This window comes from Coffea arabica, chromosome 6e (assembly GCF_036785885.1).
Source record: "Coffea arabica cultivar ET-39 chromosome 6e, Coffea Arabica ET-39 HiFi, whole genome shotgun sequence".
In the NCBI taxonomy this organism is placed as follows: Eukaryota; Viridiplantae; Streptophyta; class Magnoliopsida; order Gentianales; family Rubiaceae; genus Coffea; species Coffea arabica.
In genome coordinates this window covers 22,985,426-22,998,320 of record NC_092321.1, presented here as the reverse complement: position 1 = coordinate 22,998,320, position 12,895 = coordinate 22,985,426, and the positions used below count along the sequence as shown (strand labels likewise).

Below are 12,895 nucleotides of genomic sequence, written 5' to 3'. Positions count from 1 at the left end.
TTTTAAATACTATTTTTTATCTCATATAATATATTCTCAAAAGTGTTATAGCAATTTTTTATTAAAAAAAATTTAGAAAATGCAATCCAAATCACGTCTTTGGCTTTTATCTAGCGGTAAAATAACCAAAGTAGATATTGCAGAAATTGGATTTGGAATTCAAATCACAGTGTATTTGAGTTTGTTCTGATTAAGTGTTAATGTTCATCCTATATTTATGGGTTAACAGTTAGAATATTGTTGAATTATTGAATTTGCGTGGAGGAAGACCACTTTCCAAAATAGTATCGTGAGTAAAATCCATCATTTCTTAAGCACATCAGTAGAAATGTTTTACTTGAATGAAATCTTTTCATTCTTCTTGGTCAAAAAAATCCATAAACAAACAATCAATACGATGATTTTGAGTTAATATTTTACAAGATAATAGGTGAAATAATCTACTTACGTAAAATTTTCAAATTATTAAGTTGTAAAATTACTTTGTTCATTTAATGCTTTCAAAAGAAAATTTTTCCTTGTACAGATTAACAGACCCTTTTTAAGTTTGCAAAAAGCCAAGTGAACTGCATCTACTGCTTCATTTTGCGAACACGAATTTCTCGCAGTATGCTTTCCCTTTTGTTTTTAGTTTTTTTTTTTTTTGGGGATATGACGATTATTATAGAACTCTAAAATGGAATCTCACAAAGGTTTTCTGTCAATTTGCCTCACTATTTTCTTTGGATTCTCGAATTATAACCCATCTATTTGGACAGTTCAATGAATAAAGGTCAAATTTCTGAACATGTTCGTAGTCTACATAGATGCCAAGATGTAATTTCATTTTGGTTGTCAATATTCCTTTGTCTTTTCGAAATCTAATAAACAGTTCAATCTAGGAGGAATCTTTTAGTTCCAGTGTATTTCAATTTCCATCTATGTTTTTTTTAACCAAAATGTCAGGAGATTTTATATCTTTAGCAAAACTATACAGTATAAGGGCAAGGGCCCCAAGCTTTACAATAAGTGCATATTAGCACAATGATGCATTTCAAAAGGTTAATGGTCATAAGCCATAAGTAATAAATGGTTCAAAATATATCTCAACATTTTAATATTGCACTGTTTGGAAGTTTTTTTTTTCTTCACCAAAAAGGTCATTGAACTTGTAAAAAGTAATTTTTTGGTCATCCTGTCAATTTCGGTGTTGAAACATTTGGAAATGCATCCACATTACAAGCATGATTAGATTTTCGAGAGCAAAAATGCCTTATAACTTTTAGCGCAGAATTTTCTATCGCAAATTGCATCAATAAAATTAAAAATAATTTGCTATATACCTTATCATAAAACCTAATTAGAAGGCTCCTTTATATCTTCCAATTAGGTTTTATAATAAGGTAAGAAGTTACTTCTAACATTTCTAGAACAGTTTGTGAGAGAAAACCTTGCGCTGAATGTTATAAGAGATCTTTACCCCTAAATACCTAAGCGTACTATTATGTGTGTACAGTCCGGCTGTTTTAATACTAAAATTCAATGCAGTGACTTAAAAATCATGCTTTTATGAGTTCGGTGTCATTTTTGGCTACAAAAGAAAATTTTTTGATGACCAAATAGTGCAATTTTAGAAAAGTTAATGACCTTTCGTACCATTTACTCTATTTAATGTATTTAATGCAGTAGACTTACAATGGCGAGCCTTGACACAATCTTAGAATATATTTACAAAAGATTTGCGCAGTTCAATGGTCCATTAGTACAATATGTTAATAAGTTGGATGTTTACATTGAAGAAATTCCATTTAGGTCATTCTTAAAAGCACATTTAATTAATTTTCACATAATACCTTCTTTTCTTTTGAGCAATCCCTAAAATCTTATAGAAGGATCAAGTATATAATTAGTAGCCTTTCTAGAACTTTGTCAATTAGTAACATGTCCTTGACTGCAACTTACTAGAACATGTCTTAGTTCTTTATGCAGTCAAAGACTAGCTCAAATTCTTCGAGAAATTCTTTTGGGAGTCATTTCCACTATATCATCCTTAATCACACAGTTAGCAAGGCAATTAATTAGCCATGTTTGGCAACTCAATGACAACGTATAAATTCCTTCCCCTATAGTACTCCATCACGTTGTGTTGGATTTTCTACTATTTGGATAGTAGATTATTTGAAATAATTATTATAGTACTTCTGTTAATGTAATATATATAAGATAAAAAAGTGATTGAAAAAATAAAATTTTGTATTGGACGATGTGCTTGTGATGTAAGTAAATAATTTTTGGACAGATAATTACTATCATTTTCACTTTATTAAGAGCATGCACAATTGGAAAAAGTAAATTGAAATGTGATACCAAATATCCTCAGCATGCATCTACTATCCCCATCCTATCCTAACTCTCTTGCCCTGCCTCCATTCTCCAAGTGTAAAGGCCCTTGTAGTTGATGAATGCGACTTGAATACTCCACAATCAATTGTGACGGAGACCATTATTACTAGCCGTAGACAAAGATACCAATATCTATAGCTCTAAGACATGGCAATGGAGCAAATTTGGATGACCGCATGATATTTTATGTAACATCTGAAGTTCAATGTCAAAATTTCATGTAATTCTTCTCAGCTTTTTAAACCTTGTTTTAGCTTGCGGTGTAGAGCAATTTGTTATGTGATATTCTCAACAACCAGTTTCCTCAGTTTCTGTTGGCTTTTTGAAGCTGGAAAAAACCAAAATTGTAAAGGGAAAATAGACCAGTTTATTTATTTTAATTTTGAGTTCTAAGTTGGGGTATATCTGCCAAGATGTTTAGTTACTTCCTTCCTTATTTTTTGTAAAGAATTTCTTTAATTATGGTTGAATAATTTCATAAAGATACTTAAGAGAATTTTAATGTGGCCTCTCAATTGTTTTACGAATGTACCAATTTTGCATCTTCGATCTTTATTTTCTACATCTCCACTGATTGTAGTGTTTTTGAAAATACTAGCTTTTAAATTTTCGAAGCATGGACTCTATTTTGACTAGATGGATTACTACCTGAGAAAGTGAGGTAAAAGAAAGAAAATATATCTTCCTGTTCATGTTTGTTTGACAAGGAAACAAGAGAAAATAGATGGTTAGTGGCAGTATTGGAGAATTTTATTCGCTAGTAACATTTTTCCTTTAAAATCTTTTAAATTTTGTAGGACAGAAAATAAAGGAAACTGAGGAAAAGTGCCAAATAATTTTGTGACTCCTACAAAACAAACACACGTAAAGGAAAAAGTAAATTACTTTACTTTATTCCTTCGCTTCGTCACACTTGTAACAAAAACAAGGTTAAAAAAAACATGCTTTAAATTTGTGCAACAAATTTCTAATAAATTATGTGTTAGGAAAATAACGTTTTTTGTCCCCCAATATTTGGGATTTAGGCCATTTTCATATCTAAAGTTTCACTGGAAACACATTTAGTACCTACAATATCTCTTTTTGAAGAAGTTTGAGACAATTGACGCTATTTGCTTCCACTTGGACCTTATCTACCAACACTCATGTTACTAAAACAAGAAAAAGTGGTGCAAATAGCTCTATTAGTCCTTGCACTTTTTAATCTAAAGAAGCTTTAGTTCCAGGTATACAATTTAGTCCTTTCACTTTATTTCTAGTAACAAAATTGTTCCTCCTCGGCCGGAAACTTTTTCCTCCAAACCTATGGTGTTAAAGGGTATAAATAAAACTTCAACTATTCTCTTTCAAAGAAAAAAATAAATTCTACTTTCTTCTCATCTTTTTGTTTTTTATGTAATTTGCTTTGGTACTTTCATCAACTACTTTTGCATTTTATTTTTTTATATGATTTCTTCATTTATGAGAAATAGTTCAAGAAATTTTTTTCAAAAAAAAAAGAAAAGGAAGAGATATTAAAAAAATAATTGAGAATTATTATTTTTCAAAAGAGAGTATTTGAAGCTTTGATCATAACCGTACACGTTGTTGAATAGAGTATGAGAGCAGGCCGGAACGCAGGTACCCAACCCCATGCACATGCAAGGGTAAATATGTAATTTTCATCAAGAATAAAACTATAGGGGAAGATTTAAGCCTCTTGCATCAAATTTTAAATTTGAAATAATATACTTTATCATTTTAATAATATAACATTGTTAGTGTGTTAAACTCGTTAATTATGTAGTTTCAAAAGAAAGTAGCAAAAATAGTTGAAGAAAGTAAAAAAAAAAAAAAAAAGAAAGAAAGAAACTACATAGCATATAAAAAGACAAATAAGAAGAAAGTAAAGTTTTTTTTTTTTGGAAAGAGAATCATTTATTAGTTTTGATCACACCCTTTCACGACGCTGGATTTCGAGTTGGAAAAAGTTCACTGGTGGATTTAGTGAATAAAGGACTATTTTAGCATTAGAAAAAAAAAGGTGAAAGGACTAAATAGGATAAAATAAAAGATCACAAAATAAAGATACTTTAGATAAAAACTTGAGGGAATTAAATTAGCAATATTCCGTACTTTTTCTTGTTTTATTAATGGATGTGGTGTAGGACAATGGCATCAATTATACTAATTGGTCAAAATTAAAATTATGGGTACTACATATATTTCAGTGAAACTTTAGTGACAAAAATAGTTCAATTTCCAAACATTGGGAACCTATTCCAAGTGTTGTAAGAACATACATTGGATCATTCAAATCATTTACTAACTCCAATGGCCTTGTTTTCCCTTTTCTTCTCTCTTGCGGTCCTTAATTTGTTTGTTTTTCCCTAAGCTGTCTATTGATTAATATATTAGTCATTTTTATGGACATTTGTGCCATTAATTGTTATCATCTTTGTTGTTTTCCCCTTTAATTTGAATCCCCTATCTTTGTTGCTTTCCTGATACTGACTGGTATGAGTTAATTAATTAAATAATCCATTGCTTAAGAAAAGCTTCTACCAAGAACAGATGTATCACGTGCAATACAACAGCAATGTCGGATCATTGTAATCATTCAACTCCGAGCTAAAAGATTGCGTTAATTCTGTTTTGCATCCTTCAATTATACCTCAATTTTCACTTTAGTCTCTCGACTAGAAATTGGGACACTTTAGCCTCTAAATTACATATATCATCCCAACTAAAGACAATTATTTAATGGAATTCCCAAAACTAACGAAACACAAGTCAAGTGAGCAGTAACAAGGATTAAACGATAACCCAAAAGAAAATCCTAAGATTAGAGGGAACAAATAAGTTTAGGGACCAAATTGAGAATCGTAGTATAGTTAGGCGATTAAATTGTCCCGATTCGGAATTTAGAGATCAACGTGGGAATCAAAGTATAATTTGGGGACTAAATTGTTCCAATCTAGAATTTAGGGACTAAACTAGAAATCAGATGATAGTTAAAGACAAGGCTCTACAATTAGGAATTTTCTATTGGTTGATTTGGTTAATTGTGTTAGCTTAGATTAAGATCCTTTGTTTACATGTGCCTGGATTGTTTACCTTTGGCCTACGGATTCTTGTTCTCCCTAAAGGAAGTCACTTTTTTCTGTGCTGACTTGACAAGCTACAAAGTTAGATTTTAACAATGTTCAATTGACCCTTGGAAATGAATTCACTCAAAAACTGGTAGGACAATAAGAAAAAGACAAAAATCCCAAAAAAAAAAATCAATTCTTGCAGCAAATAATTGAGATGAATGAGCAAATTTATGAACACTGAAGTGGCAGCTTGGCAGGGTTCCCTTAATTGCATTTTTCTGATGGATCCTCTGAATTTAACCTATGCATTACGTGTATACCTCGACTATGGTCCGTTTAGTCTGTTTTCTATTTTCTAGAACTCAAACAAAAACATTTCCATTCTATCAAAGCCTCAAGTTTGTTTGGATAGCCATTATTTGGTCAAAAATTATTTGTTTGCAATTTTCAACACACCTTTTTATCTTCTCAATCACCTTTTTATCTCACATACATCACATCACAAAAAATGATACAGTAATTATTCCAAATAATATTTCAGATAATCTCCTGTCCAAAACAAAACTATTGGCGAAATTCAAAAGGACAATATTGTTTAAAATTTCATATAAGGTGCGGATGAAAGAATCCAATGGCCATTGGTTAGATAGTGTTTATTTGAAAAACTACATTAAATCATGAAACTATTTAAATACAAGATACAATAAATGTGAGTGTATACAAAAAAATTGACCTGTTACGAATTATTACTTTTTATTCATATAATACTAGCCTGAATGAGTAGAATTGTGTAAAATTGTACTAGAAAGTTGATAAAATGAGTAGAATTGTGTAAAATTGTACTAGAAAGTTGAATGTGTAGTATTACAATTAAAATTAGAGATATTCAGCAAATGCTGTATTTGGCACTCGAGTTTCCTTAAAATATACCTTGGTGCTGCTTATTAAAGCAACTCTTTCAGCTTTGAAATTTGTGTATAGACCCAAAGTAGAACCAACCGAAAGAAAGTTCAAAACTTGCATGCAACTCCTAATTCAACTTTTATCTATTCAAGACTTTAACAAAACATAGTCTGGCCTTCATCCCCAATATACGGGTTTGTCCAAAAAAAAAAAAATATATTGAGCAACTCAAAACAATATTTGGCGTTAAATTTTATATGGAAGCAATTATTTTTTGACAAAAAAAAATTACTTTTCATCTTCAAAGACGTTTTTCTTTTTCTTCTTCTTAACGCATAAAACAGCTATATCTGTTCCTTCTAGAGAAGTAGTCGGTCTCGTTTCCTCACACAATAATAGATTGAGGAAGAAATTAAGGTACTCAGATGACATCATTGCTTACGTAAAACTGAAACAAATAATTGATAACCTAACAAAAAAGAACAAAACCTCCATATCTGTTCTGCCCATGGATGCATGTGCTGGAAAAGATGACACCGCCACTTCAATTGTGATAGCCCGTGAGTCTCACAATTAAAGAAATATTTGGACTAAAGTCCCCACTGAACCAATTCTTCTTGTTTTTCTTCGAGACTTTCCAGCAAGATGACAATGAAGGTGTGCGGTTGTTTTCATGACCACTTTGTGTTAGACTGAATCTCTTGATGTCCCTTGACTTGGTCGAAATAGTAGAGTTAATGTCATGTCTTCCTACCAATCCGAGTTCGAACCTCTATTGGGACATCTATCCGTTACACAGGATTTGCCTAATACGTCTTACTCCTCCGTTTGATTGGTGGGCTATTGCACAGGACGGGATTTACCCAACGTGCACTCTCGGATAGCAGTTGCGAGTTTTCTTGTAAAAAAAAAAACTGAATCTCTTGATTTCTACATCACAATTTGCTGAAATGTGAACTGAGCAGGCCAGCAATTTTGAGAGATCTTTCACATTTAGTGGCTAGCATTTGCTGAAATGTGAACTGGGCAGGCCAGCAATTCTGACAGATCTTTCACGTTTAGTGGTCAGTATTTGATTCGTTGACAGACCTTTCTATCCACTTTATTGAGCATGTTCCTTTCGTCCCATAATTATTAATAACTTGATAGTATGAGAAAGTAGAATGTGTTTTCAGATAAAAAAAAAAAAAACCAAGAAATAACACAATCAGTTAATGTTGTCTTGATGATAAAATCATGAGAAAAAGTGGACAGGTTTCTAAACTTTTGGTTTGGATTTATGTGTTCATGCGTGCGTTTATGTGTTGGCCAGATATTGGCTTGTGAATTACTCTATGGACACGCCCACAATGAGTTCATGATTCTTTTCATACACTAGGGTTTCCTTTGTTTCACATTGTTTTTTTGATAATATATTCTTGAAAAGTTTCAATCATTTATTTATCTTGAAGTTATATTTACCAATAAAAATGCTACGATAATTTTTGAAAAAAAAAAACCAAAAAAGGATCTGTTCTAATTTTAAGAATAACTACCGTTATATTTCACCTACATTTCTAGGAAAAAAGACTCTCATCGATGGGTGATATTATATTTACGGTACTTTTATTTATCTATTTCTTTGAATTACCACACTTGCAACAAAATAAAAGAGAGATGACTAACTTCAATATTACATGGTGAAATTGTTCCTAGAAAGTGTGCTCATTTAGACAATGAAATTGTACTCTTATTAATTTATTTATTTTGTCTCTTATTGATTGTTTCATGTTTGAATATCCCAATCTTACTCGAAATATCTAGTAGGTCCCAAAACCATTAAGTGAGCTATTATAATTAAACCCAAGAAAAAAGACAAGTTAAACTTGTTTACTAGTATCATTGACCAAAGAACACACAAAGAATTTCTTCCACCGCTTAGTAATTTTTGGGTGCAAAAGCACCATCCACTGTTTAATCATATTCGTAAACACAAAATGAAATTCAACTTCATTGCTTTAACATGTAAACTTTTCTTCTTTGCTAGTTTAGTACAAATTGTTGTCCTCGCAAGCAACTAGTTTTTCGCATTTCCCCAAGGACAGAATTTCTTGATATAGGCATAAGAATCTCATAAACTTATGTTGCATGGAAGAACATTTTGGAACACAAAAAAATGAGAAATTTTAATTGAACTCAGCAGCCAAGAAAATTCACATTACCATTTAGCTAATATACCTCTCCATGGTAAAATAAAGTTTCCTGAGATTCAATTTGATGATTAATTTATATTTGTGGTGTGCTTGTTTAAGAAGCAATAATTATCTGTAGATAAATATTTCTCATAAATCATCTTTTAAAATGCAGATAAATATTTCTCATATTGATTTCAGCTGAATTTCTTCATTAAACACAAAACGTTTAATGACACAGATATGATAAGGCTACAGACAGGATTCCAGAGTTCCCATCTATAATCAGCTTAAAAAGCCCTGATGGGTAACTCTGATTAGAAACACAAATTAATAGGATAGATAAATTTAAATTCATGTTACTCCTGTGGTCTAGATGCTACCTGAACAGTAGACGAAAGGCATAAAACAGCAGCAGAGTTCATAACTCAAACATGTTACTGAGAAGAGTAGAAATAGCAGAGGCAAAGAATGCTGTAATATAACAGAAACCAGTGCATAGACTTCAAGGCTAACGGCTCTGATAAGTTGGAGTCTCATTGCTCACATTATGGAGGAATCTTGCCCCCATGAAAAATATTATGGATGAATTTGGATTTGATAGGAAGCATGAGAATATGTCCAATCTCAAGAACAAACATAAACACAATAATCCTCTGAGTTTAGCCGTCAATCCCTGAATTTTCCAGTCAAACTACAGCATAACTGCACAGACTCAAGCGGCGAATGACTATTGCAAGAGTTATCTGACCTATATATCCTATTCTATCTCTAGTAAAATGATAGAAGCACCTAGTAATCCGAGGATTTCCAAGCCTAGGAATTAAGAGGTGTCAATTATGCCCAAATCCAATTTCTCTAACATGCCTGGTCAGGATTTGAGTAATTTGACCAGGATGGTTGTGAACAATATTGGATTTGGCCATTCAGGCATCTGACAAATAAATTGCATTTGCCTTTGGGTGCAAACAAGTATTAATTGGAATTCCTATTACAGCCTAGTGTGTGTTATCCCTTTCTGTCTTTACATTTTCTGTTCTCTTTTCTTTTCTCCATTCACTGACCAACTGGGCAATGGCCACTGCTGTCAACCTTCCAATAACTTCTAGTGAACTTCCAATGGTCAACCAAACAGAAAATAATCACAGACCAATGTCCAGAGACTGACTCATTGCATGAATGTAGATAGGATTAATTAGGATTCAAATACAGAAAAGCAGATGGACCTCTTTCGAAAAGGGAAAAAAAATGAATGGTGGACCTGAAATATATCCACGTGTTCAAAGTACCACAAATGGGGCTTTATGTTACATCATAGAATTGGGCGGCACCAATTTGGGCCAAACCATATTAGTCCCACCAAGTAATCCCATAGCATAAATGAGTATATTTTCGCAAGAGTCCCTTAATCCCAAATAAATCCCGCTCAATGCTCCCCCACCATCATCAGGCTACATTCAAATAAAAAATCGAATTCTCAACCTTCGTGTCTAGTACCACCAGGAAATTCTAAGAAAGAAGAATTGAGAAAAGTGGAGAGGTAAAACAGACAAATGCATGCAGAAGACTCAAATTTGTTTCTCAAAAGCAAACACAGTAGGTGAAAGATGATCAGCACACAAAAGTATTTGTCATCCAATAATAGTTTCTAGTTATTTCTATTCTCAACTGAAGTTCAAGAGTCTAAAACATAAAACCCAACTCTTTCTTGTTCAGTAAAACTTGAATCTTTGTTTCATGCATTTATATATCATGAAACTGATGGCAATTTATTCTGCCTAGCATATCGTTAAGGATAATAAATATATAAGAGGAGAGCAATAGAATCTACAATTATGATCGTGGGGAAATAATTCATCAACTCTCATATATTAGGCTTAACAGGTTGGAATAGAACAAATGACACGGGGAAGAAACTCACGTACCCACCTCTCAATTTGTAGCAAAGTAAGCATGACTACGGAATGCGATATCTTAGTTCCTGAAAAAGCCAAAATGATTTTTCCTTTTAACTTACGTACCAAAGTGATGTTATTGGTATTCACTGCCCGCCCATGGCGGAAGCAAGACAGCTAAGATGACCCTGCCACACAAGCACATGGAAGAAGACCTCATAGTTCCTCCTTAAACACAAAAGAACAATAATTGCGTTAGATATAGTAATCTGGTCAGTAGTAGACTTTGGCACTGGTTGATTTTCAGCTCATTTATATGTGAATGATGCACCTGAAAAATGAGAAAGCCTTCTCTAAACAAGGCTCATTGTCACCAGTCACAAGAAAGGCACCTGTAATTCAATCCTGGTCCACTGGTGGTAATTGCTTAATTGCATAACATTCAATGACACTAAATAATCAATTAGAGGCCTGCAAAGACATTTACAACTAAAGCAACTAAAATCAGTCATGCGAATTTGAGGAGAAAGTAAAGCAATGTTCAGAAGTAAGAGCATATCAACAAATGCTGGCATTCTCCACCTACAATTAAAAAAGGCACTACACAAATAAATGCGACGGATCATTCATCAGTTCCGCATTATAGGCCTATTCTTTTTTACTGCTACTTCCTCCATGTCCTCTGTTTTTTGTTGGTAGATAGCAACTTGTCTGGTTTCTCAGGTTGCTAATTTAATATGATCATTACACCAAGCCCAAGTCACCAGAAAAAATGCTTTCTGAATTGTGTACAAAAATGCTACCTGAATTGTATAATACTTAACATAATTCAGAAAAATGCTATCCAAACAATCAGGTTGCTAATTTCATATGTTTGGTTTCTCAAAAAGTTAAGGAGTTTAGTAAAACATTAATCCAGCAATTCCTACCAAAATATTCAAGCCAGCGATGATTTTCCAAACTCAGATTGGTGGAACTAAAAAGAAAAGAGAAAGGAAAGAAACGAAAATAGCCAGAGCTGAATAATAAACAAAAAAAGGAAAAAAAAATGGCCACAGCTGTATCAACCACTAACTACTTGTTTCTGCCTTTCACGTTTTATTATTTCAAGCACAAATTCAACGTGGTAATCAAAGATTTGCCAATTAGCTATACAACAAGCCATTATCAGTAGCAGAACTTACATTAAATACTTCAAACATGGTGATTATGATTTCAAGCAGATGTTAGTCAGACTGTGATTTTGCGTACTTACATGAATATATGCATGTATATGCATCAATTGACATAGGGACAACCGTATTCAGAAGACTATCTAATAAATACTTGTTTTTTCCATTTAGTTGGAAGTTCCCATTCCTCACTACAAAGCCGCCTGCTAACAAGGAAGTTCTTCTGGTACTTGACCAAGAGGCCACAACAAAGCTTTTGATTTGCCAAGTCCAAAAGGAAGACACAACTCATTCATGAAGCATTCCAATGACTTCTTGCAACTAAAAGAATAGAGTGAGATTTCCCCCGCCGATTAACACATAACACATCCTTCTTTATTGGTAGCTATAGGCATGGAAGATATTGTGTCAGGTTCTACTGCTTTGGCTATTAACTTGACCAGGGTGAAAATTGTTTGCCAGTCTTAGCCATCAATGGCTAGGAGCATTTGAAAAAAAAAAAAAAAAGAGATACAGAAAGGAACAATGACAGCATTATGCCTCTTGCCTTCTGTGAGTACTTTCATAGCGTGAATTTAATTTCACTAAAACGACACAACCAGAACACAAGGGTTGTTCAACTTCATATGCAGCAAGACAAATTGTGAAGAATAAGCAGATGACTAACCGTATGAAGTGAGTATGTGCCACAGAGACATGAGATTCATACCTGTCATACTGAAAAATCAGAGATTAATTTGAAAGAGAGTAAAGAGGTAATCATATAGTATTTCTTTGCATTAGGAGCAGCAACAGCACTTCCTTAGTCCTTAAGCCTTAATGCCTCATCTTGGATACTCAATTAATGGTATGACTTTCAATTCGCCTGAACTAATCAATACATAATAATAATTCATGTCACATTATGACTTCATCCAATCAAAGACTAAAAGACCGACTAGACAATTCAGGTCCAGTATGTCACAATACATTTTACGAAATTGAGCACTTAGACTTCAATTATGAGTTATTGAAGAAACAAAAACAAAACCTCATTCTTTTCCATAGTTCCTTCAAACTTCAGTCTGCAATTATTGCCAAAACATTAATCCACCACAGGAAGAGACTCTGTAGGAAGGCATAGAAATTCAATATCTTTTAAGCTAAGACTGTGTATGATGAATGTTAAATCGGAAGGTTGCACAAATATATTCTCACCTGCAGAAAGAGCACGCAAGGATGAACAATCACGTGGATGACTCTACATGAAAGATGGAAGAAAACTTCCTTTGTTTCCAACGCTGACGGCAATGCATCTG

The 12,895-nt window shown here is 33.0% G+C and overlaps 1 long non-coding RNA gene across 1 annotated transcript; it reads right to left on the bottom strand.

The window, feature by feature from the left end:
• Nucleotides 1-9,701: 9,701 nt before the first annotated feature.
• LOC140009586 (uncharacterized) lies at nucleotides 9,702-12,787 on the bottom strand. The gene is made up of 2 exons (XR_011817069.1): nucleotides 10,552-12,787; nucleotides 9,702-9,981 (listed from the first exon to the last, which is right to left on the bottom strand). It is a non-coding gene; the product is annotated as an uncharacterized lncRNA (long non-coding RNA).
• Between the last annotated feature and the right edge of the window lie 108 nt (nucleotides 12,788-12,895).